The following is a 9,199-nucleotide window of genomic DNA, read 5'->3' as shown; positions in this document are numbered from 1 at the left end:
CTGGCAGAGAAAGACAATACTGTATAATACCACTTACATGTAGAATCCAAAAAAGTTCAACTTATAGAAGCAGAGAGTAAAATAGTAGTTGCCAGGGGTTAGGGTGGGAGTGAGGTGGAAGAAAATGTAAAGATGTTTGTCTAAAGGTACAATGTTTCAATTACGATGAATAAGTTCTGGAGATCTGTTGTACAGCAGGGTGACCATAGTTAATAATGTATTGCATACTTGAAAATTGCTGAGGGAGTAGATTTTAAATGCTGTCACCACAAAAAAGATAAATATATGAGGTGCTAAATAAGTTGATTACTTTGATTTAATGATTTCATAATGTATACATGTATTAAAACATCACATTGTACACCATAAATATATATAATTTTTGACAGCTATAGCTTAAGAAGCCAGAGGGGGAAAAAAAAGCCAAAAAATGAAATGAATGAAAACAAAAACCCAGCACAAAAAAATTATGGGATAAGGCTAAAACAATGCTTAAAGGGGGAATTTATAGCTGTAAATACCTATAAAAGAAAAGAAAATATCTCCAATCAATAATAAGACCTCCAATTTTAAGACACTGAAAACAACAGTAACCTAAATCTAAAGCAAGCAGAAGAAAGTAAATAAATAAGATTAGGATATGATAAGGGTTTGGCTCCATGTCCCCACTAAAATTTCATCTTGAATTGTAATCCCCACATGTCAAGAGAGGGACCTGATGGGAGGTGATTGGATCATGGAGGTGGTTTCTCCCATGCTATTCTTGTGATCATGAGGGAGTTCTCACAAGATCTGATGATTTTAAAAGTGACAGTTTCTTCTGCACTGGCCAGGTCTCTCCTGCCACCTTGTGAAGAAGGAGCCTGCTTCCCCTTCACCTTTCTCCATGATCATAAGTATCCTGAGGCCTCCAAAGCCATGCAGAACTGTGAGTCAATTAAACCGCTTTTTCTTTATAAATTACCCAGTCTCAGGTAATATCTTAATAGCAGTGTGAAAATGGACTAATACAGAGAATGGGTACCATGTTGAAGTGACTTTAGAACTTGGTAACAGGCAGAGGTTGGAATAGTTTGGAGGGCTCAGAAGAAGACAGGAAGATGCAGGAAAGCTTGGAACTTCTTTGAGACTTGTTAAATGGTTTTGACCAGATGCTGACAGTGACATAGACAATAAAGTCCAGGCTGAGGTGGTTTTGTTACTGGAAAGGGGTCCTGATCCAGACCCCAAGAGGGGATTCTTGGATCTTGCGCAAACAAGAATTCAGGGTTAGTCCACAGAGCAAAGTAAAAACACTTTTTAAAAAAAGAAAAATTATTTTTTTTCAGACAGTCTCGCACTGTCTCCTGGGTGGGAGTGCAATGGCATAATCTCAGCTCACTGCAACCTCCGCCTCCCTAGTTCACGCAATTCTCCACCTCAGCCTCCTGAGTAGCTGGGATTATAGGCGAACACCACCATGCCTGGCTAATTTTTTGTATTTTTAGTAGAGACGGGATTTCACTATGTTGGCCAGGCTGGTTTCAAACTCCTGACCTCGTGATCCACCTGCCTAGGACTCCCAAAGTGCTAGGATTACAGGTGTGAGCCACCGCACCTGGCCCAAAACACCTTTATTAAGAAAGTAAAGTGGTGAAAGGACAGCTACTCCATAGACAGAGTAGGATGTTCCTGAAAGTAAGAGGAGGAACACTTCCACCCTAGGTACAATGCTTTTATATATATAAGATAAAAATAGCTCTTGGAGAGATGTGCTCTGCCACAAGGGTTTGTGATAAAGGATTAGTTTTCCTTATTACTATATTTTGCAAGAATCAATATTATTATCTTTAAAGCAAAATTAGAAATGCCTTTGTTCTCCAGATATCAGGATATCTGGACACTCTCAAGTCTGGTTCTGTTTCAGTAAATTTCATAAATTTGTTCCCTTAACCACAAACATCTAGAGGCTAAGAATGCCTGATTTTCTGGAGATCCAGCCCAGCAAGTCTCAGCCTCGTTTTCCTAGCCCTCACTCAAAATGGAGTCCCTTTGCTCAAAAGCCTCTGACAGTTTTAGATGGAGATGAGGAACTTTTTGGGAAATGGAGCAAAGGTCACTTATGCTATGCTTTAGCAAAGATACAGGCAGCATTTTGCCCCTGCCCTAGAGATCTGTGAAACTTTGAACTTGAGAGAGATTATTTGGAGTATCTGGCAGAAGAAATTTCTAAGCATCAAAGCATTCAAGAGATGGCCTGGCTGATTCTGAAAGCATTCTCCTATATGCACTAACAAAGAGATGATTCAAAATTGGAACTTATGTTTAAAAGGGAAGCAGAGGTTTCTTCTGCAGGATAGGGTTTGTTAAAGTTATTAAGAAAAAGGGCTACTTTAAGAGATACTAAGTGAAATTTAGAAGACAATGAGAGGGTAAAACTGATTACTAGGCCGGGCGTGGTGGCTCACACCTGTAATCTCAGCAGTTTGGGAGGCCGAGGTGGGTGGATCACCTGAGATCAGGAGTTCAAGACCAGCCTGGCCAACATGGTAAAACCCTGTCTTTAAAAAAAAAAAAAGAAAAAAAAAACTGATTACTATGCTTGGAAATGCTTGGTGATACAAGACAAAAATAAATACAACACACCCAAATGCAGGATGATAGTTTGTGTAACAAACAGAGATATCATTTGTAAGATTGCTTATGCCCATATAGAGGGGGATATGATAGTCTGTGCCACATATGCACACACAAACTGCAAAATATGGTGTGAACATTGGCCTGACAAATTATGCTGCAGCATATTGTACTGGCCTGCTGCTACCCTGAAGCCTTCTCAATAGGCTTGGCATGGACAAGATCTATGGGCCAAGCGGAGGTGACTGGTGATGAATACAATGTGGAAAGCACTGGTGGTCAGCCAGGTGCCTTTACCTGCTATTTCGATGTGGGCCTTGCCAGAACGACCACTGGCAATAAAGTTTTTGGCACCCTGAAGGAAGCTGTGGATGCAGTCTTGTCTGTTCCTCATAGAACCATATTATTTCCTGGTTATGATTCTGAAAGCAAGGAACTTAAAGCAGAAGTACACGGGAAGCACATCATGGGCCAGAATGTTGCAGATAACATGCACCACTTAATGGAAGAAGGTGGAGATGCTTACAAGAAACAGTTCTCTCAATTCATAAAGAAAACTCCCTAATTTAGAAGCTTTAAAGGAGAATTATTTCATCCCTGCATAGTGTCATCTTCCATGTGGTGTGGCTGGCCTCGTGTCTAATTAAACTCTTTCTTTACTGCAATGCCATGGTCTTTCTTTGTGCAGGAGGCAGGAAGAACCCCTTGGGCAATTACATTAGTATTTCTTATAAAATGGGATCACTAACAATTAATTCTGTCAGTTTTTGTTTGTCTGGGATTGTCTTTATTTCAGCTTCATTGTGCTGCTTTTAAAATATTCTTATTTTCTTTGACTTTCAACACTTTGACTATGATGTCTCTACATATAGTGCTCCGTGTTTTTCCTACTTGGAGCTTGTTAAATCTCTTGGATATATACATCATTTTTCCTCAAATTTGGGAAACTTTGGTTATTAATTTCTTTGAATAGTTTTTTTTCTTCTGAATTTCTCTACTCTTCTTCTAGTAATCCCATTATATGTATGTTGGTGAGTTGATTAGTGTCACACATTCCTCAGAGACTCTTTTTATTTTTCTTTATTCTTTTGTTCTTTCTGCTTTTTGAATATTATTCTGTTAGCCTGTCTTCATGCTTCATGTTTGCTTATTTCTTCTTCTGCCAGTTCAAATCTGTGTTTGAACCCTATCGTGATTTTTAAATTTTGATTACACTACTTTCAACTTCAGAATTTCTATTTGGTCCTTTTTTTTTTTTTTGAGACAGAGTTTTGCTCTTGTTTCCCAGGCTGGAGTGCCATGGCTTGATCTTGGCTCACTGCAATCTCTGCCTCCAGAAGGGTTCAAGTGATTCTCCTGCCTCAGCCACCTGAGTAGCTGGGATTACAGTTATGTGTCACTACACCCGGCTAATTTTGTATTTCTAGCAGAGACGGGGTTTAAAGTTTTTGTCTGCTATGGTCAAAGTCTGGGCCCCCTCAAAGGAAGTTTCTATTGCCTGCTTGATTTTTTTTCCTTTTTTTTCTCGTGTGTGTGTGTGTGTGTGTGTGTGTGTGTGTGTGTGTCTGTGTATGGGTCACACATTTTTGTTGCTTTCCATGTCTCTTTTTCTTTTTGAAAACTAGACATTTAAATAATATATTGTAGCAATTGTGGATATAACTGTCCCACATTCCATGGTGCTTGTTATTATTTACCTGTTTTATTGTGTAGCTTCTGATGGTACTACTTTAGTGGGAAGCCTTTGATGTTGCTCAGAGGGTACAACCTTGGGCATAGGAACATTCACCTGAGATGAGAGCAGCTTTAGCAGTGCTCTCTTTGACTCTTTCTTTCCTTCATCACACCCAGATGTTAGCCTTCTTTAATTGGTGACTGATTGCCTTTTTATAGTTAAGGTGCCTTTGGGCATAAATTGTTCCATATTTTGACACAGTTAACTATTGGCCTTATTTTAGAGGTCCTTTCTGTATCGCTTCCATCATTTGTTCTCTTTAGCAAACTTGTTGGCCAACTTTTTTTTTTTCTTTTTTTTTGAGACGGAGTTTTGCTCTCATTACCCAGGCTGGAGTGCAATGGCGCAATCTCGACTCACCGCAACCTCCGCCTCCTGGGTTCAGGCAATTCTCCTGCATCAGCCTCCTGAGTAGCTGGGATTACAGGCACGCACCACCATGCCCAGCTAATTTTTTGTATTTTTAGTAGACACGGGGTTTCACCATGTTGACCAGGATGGTCTCGATCTCTTGACCTCGTGATCCACCCGCCTCGGCCTCCCAAAGTGCTGGGATTACAGGCGTGAGCCACCGCGCCCGGCTGGCCAACTTTTTAAATTGTTGCATTCACCATCTTTCAACACCTCAGTTTAAAGAACACCCTTAGGCTTGAACATTCTTACACTTGGTCCAGATAAGACTAGTTCCCTTTGTGGAGAAATGTGAAACTGTTCTGAAGGCCTGCTTCTCTTCCTGAGAGAAAAATCTCTGAGCCATGGGGCTTAAGGTAGGGACTTTGCTATGAATGACACCCTTCCTTTAAAAAGAGAGTTCGGGATGGAGGCAGCACCATCTGGTCGCCTGGCTTTCCTCACAAAAGTGGAACCTCCACCCTACTAATGAGCTGTGGTGAAAGCATTAGGGTTCCAGTCTTCTCAGCCAGCCACAACTATGGTAGAGATTCTGCACTAAGTGGGGGCTGGATGGAAGAAAGGAGCCTCTGACCTCTCATACGGCGGATAAATTTTGCCTCTGTGAAACATAGCTGGAGTATTTGAAAAATGCTGGAAATTGGCCAGGCATGATGGCTCATGCCTATAATCCTAGCACTTTGGGAGGCCAAGGCAGGTGGATCAAGAGGTCAGGAGTTCAAAACTCAGCCTGGCCAAGATGTTGAAAGCCCATCTCTACTAGAAATACAAAATACAGGTGCGGTGGCAGGTGCCTGTAATCCCAGCTACTCGGGAGTCTGAGGCAGGAGAATCACTTTAACCTGGGGGCCAGAGGTTGCATTGAGCTGAGATTGTGACACTGCACTCCAGCCTAGGCAACAGAGTGAGACTCCATCTCAAAAAAAAAAAAAAAAGGAAAAGAAAAGAAAAATGCTAGAAATCTACCCTTTGCCTGACAGCTATGGCAAGAAGGAACCCTTGTCCTTAGCTACTTGTCTGGAGTGAAATATCTCTCATGCTGAGTTGGAAGAAGGAAGAGAGGGAGCAGGTTGTGATTCAAATGATCCAGATTCCCAGATTCTCAGTGTTCTTACTGAGTTTTAGATTTTCTCGTGTCCTTTTTTGTTTTTTTTTGTTTTGTTTTGTTTTTGAGACAGGGTCTCACTCTGTTGTCCAGGCTGGATTGCAGTGTCATCCTCCTGCCTCAGCCTCTCAAGTAGCTGAGATTACAGGTGCACACCACTATATCCAGCTTTTTTTTTTCTTTTTTTGAGACAGAGTCTAGCTCTGTCTCCCAGGCTGGAGTTCAGTGGCACAATATCTGCTCACTACAACCTCCGCCTCCCAGGTTCAAGCGATTCGTCTGCCTCAGCCTCCCATGTAGCTTAGATTACAGGCACATACCATCACACTTGGCTAAGTTTTTTTGTATTTTTAGTAGTGAGGAAGGAGACCCTTAATCCTCTTCAACCTTCTACATTGCATCTCAAAAGGAGAAGTTAGAAGTCAGTCAGAGGAGGGACCAGTTGGAGCCGCCAGCCAGGTTAAGGATAAGACCCCTACTGCTAACCACAATCTTATCTATAGATCATGGATATGGTATGGAGGAATCTTTCTGGAAGGCATTGTTTTCACTTAAATGCAACCAAACCCCCACCTACGTCACGTACCCTACATCTACTTCATGGAGCAAGACACTTTTACATGTAATTTCTAGAGTTGTAAGCCCAGGACCCTTGCACATGTAATTTCTAGAGTTGTAAGCCTTTAAAAGGACAAGGATTTTCTTTGTTGGGGAGCTCAGCTGTTAGGCATCTATGCTGCCGCAGCTCCTGGCCAAATAAATCACCACTTCCTTCCCAGTTCAGTGTTCAAGAGGTTTGTTTTGCAACCTTTCCTGCTTCAGTAGAGGTGGGGGTTTCACCATATTGGCCAGGCTGGTCTTGAACTCCTAACCTCATGATCTGCCCACCTCAGCCTCCCAAAGTGCTAGGGTTACAAGTGTGAGCCACTGAGACCAGCCTAGCTTTTTAATTTAATCTAATTTTATTATGTAAGATTTTCTGTTTTTGATTTTAAGTTTTCTTTCTTTTCTTTTCTCTTTCTTTCTTTTTCTTCCTTTCCGCCTTTCTTCTTTTTCTTTTTTTTAAGAAAAAGGGTTCCACTCTCATCCAGGCTGAAGTGCAGTGCCAATGAACATGGCTCAATGTAGCCCCAAACTCCTTGGCTCAAGCAATTCTCCCACGTCAGCCTCCCAAGTAACTGAGACTATAGGTATATGCCACTACATCTGGCTAAATTTTTTTTTAAAAATGTAGAGATGAGGTCTGGCTATTTTGCCCAGGGTAGTCTTGAACTCCACCACAAGTGATCCTGTTTTGGCCTCCCAAAGCCCTAGGATTGCAGGTGTGAGCCACCATGCATTGCCTTGATTTTCTTGAATAAATATTTATTGTGTGCATGTATACCTATTTCCATATATGTCAAATGGCTATGGTTTTATAAAAATATATGTTTTAATTGTGCTTATTTGACTGGAGAGTAGGCCTTATTCTGCCATCCCAGCAGTAGACTGCTGAAATTTGTTACTTTTTAGAAAGTCGCTTTAATTAAGGGGGAAAAGAAGAGTACAAAAGATTAAGGTCTCAAAGGATAGCAATGAAGTGAAGGCAAGGGCTATAGACTATTTGATTAAATATTTTGATGCAAGATGTGGAAGGAAAATACATATTGGGAACCCCAAATCACTAAGCCAAAGGGAAAAGTCTAGCTGAGAACACTTGCCTACCATTTTATTCCTAAATAAGATACCTACAAAAATTAAAAAACAAACAAAACAACATACCTCCCTCATCTGCTCACAAGGGGATTCTTTGTGGACCACAAGATCTTTACCCTAAAACAGTTCTGTTGAATTTTGCCCTGGCCATGTAAATTGATAGCTTATCTTCAGAGGTGGGGGCAAAGGACAGACAGAACTCAAATTCATCCCTCTGCTCACCTGAGACAAATGCATATCTGATTGCTTCCTCCGCCCTATTGTTTATGTAAAAACCTAGATTCACTGAGTCAGACTAAGGCATAAGTAACTATTCCTCTACCACCGCCCCCCCCTACATATACATTGTGTATTCAGTGTAAGGCTGATCAAAGTCTCCAGAAGAATGCAATCTTTTATCTACCTATCACCTGAAACACGCCCCACCCCACACCCTCCCACTTCAAGTTGTCCTGCCTTTCCAGACCAAAGCAATGTACATCTTACATATATTGATTGATGTCTCATGTCTTCCTAAAATGTATTGTGAAAGGAAAATATCTTGGGTCCCCAAAATCACTAAGGAAAACTCAGACTGGAAATTGCTTAGACAAATCTGCCTGCCGTTCTATTCAAAGTCACCCCTCTGTTCACTGAGATAGGTGCATATCTGATTGCCTCCTTTGGAAAGGCTAATCAGAAACTCAAAAGAATGTAAGAATGTTTGTGTATCACCTCTCTGTGACCTGGAAGCTCTCTCCCCTCTTTGAGTCTTCCTCCTTTGCTTCAAGTTCTCCCACCTTTCCAGACCAAACCAATTTGTACTTCTTACATATATTGATTGATGTCTCATGTCTCCCTAAAATGTATAAAACCAAGCTGTGCCCTGACCACCTTGGACGCATGCTGTCAGGACTTCCTGAGGCTGTGTCACGGGCGAGTCCTAAACCTTGGAAAAATAAACTTTCTAAATTAACTGAGACCTGTCTCAGATTTTCTGGGTTCATATTTATGAGCTGCATTCTGAAGTCATCAGTGGCATGCATTCTTTAAAAGGGGAGGAAAGTTTGAAAATATCACTTTTTAAAGGATGTTAAAGAGTGAAACTAATAAAAAATATATATAACAGAACCTATTCCTAACTTATGTAATATTTCCATTATTGAAAATTCTGTACTAACAAAACTTCCTCTAGAGTTTCAACATATCAGATTTTTATATCTTATTCTCCTCTAGAAGTAATAAAATAAATAAACTCAAAATACCTTTCTTGAAATTAGGACAGAGACAAGCCAGAAATTGTCTTTGAATGAGAACACACACTTTTAGGGCCAAGAAATTTCTGGACACTTTACTGTGACTGAATAAGGAACAGAGTCACTAACTATAGTGTGGGTAGAGAGTATTACAAATTTTTGCAATGCTGCAGCTATTTCCATGACTAAGAATATAATGTCTCAAAACCCCTCACATACAGAATAATTAGTAAGACAAGTGTGTACTACATTGGAGCAACTGCATGCCTGCAGGTGAGGTGGAAACTTCACAGCAATAGATTAAGGGCAATGCAACCTAATCCACAGACAACCCATTCACCTTACTTCCTCCCAAAGCTTATAATTTCTCATTCATGATTACCCTGTGACAAAGCCCGAGGC

General features: G+C 40.8%; 1 long non-coding RNA gene and 1 pseudogene across 2 annotated transcripts in view; both read left to right on the top strand.

Moving 5' to 3' along the window:
- LOC135268330 (uncharacterized) overlaps window positions 1-9,199 on the top strand; it is a 121,231-nt gene that overhangs the window by 18,763 nt on the left and 93,269 nt on the right. For both annotated transcript variants that reach the window (XR_010336614.1, XR_010336615.1), the window contains exon 2: window positions 834-928. This is a non-coding gene — a long non-coding RNA (uncharacterized LOC135268330). The remainder of the gene's footprint in view (window positions 1-833; window positions 929-9,199) is intronic.
- On the top strand, window positions 2,518-3,181 carry LOC105705267 (large ribosomal subunit protein uL18-like; annotated as a pseudogene).

This window comes from Aotus nancymaae, unplaced genomic scaffold, assembly GCF_030222135.1.
Source record: "Aotus nancymaae isolate 86718 unplaced genomic scaffold, 86718_ANA_hifiasm-v0.15.2.pri h1tg000040l, whole genome shotgun sequence".
NCBI lineage: Eukaryota > Metazoa > Chordata > Mammalia > Primates > Aotidae > Aotus > Aotus nancymaae.
This window is presented reverse-complemented; position numbering and strand designations above follow the sequence as displayed.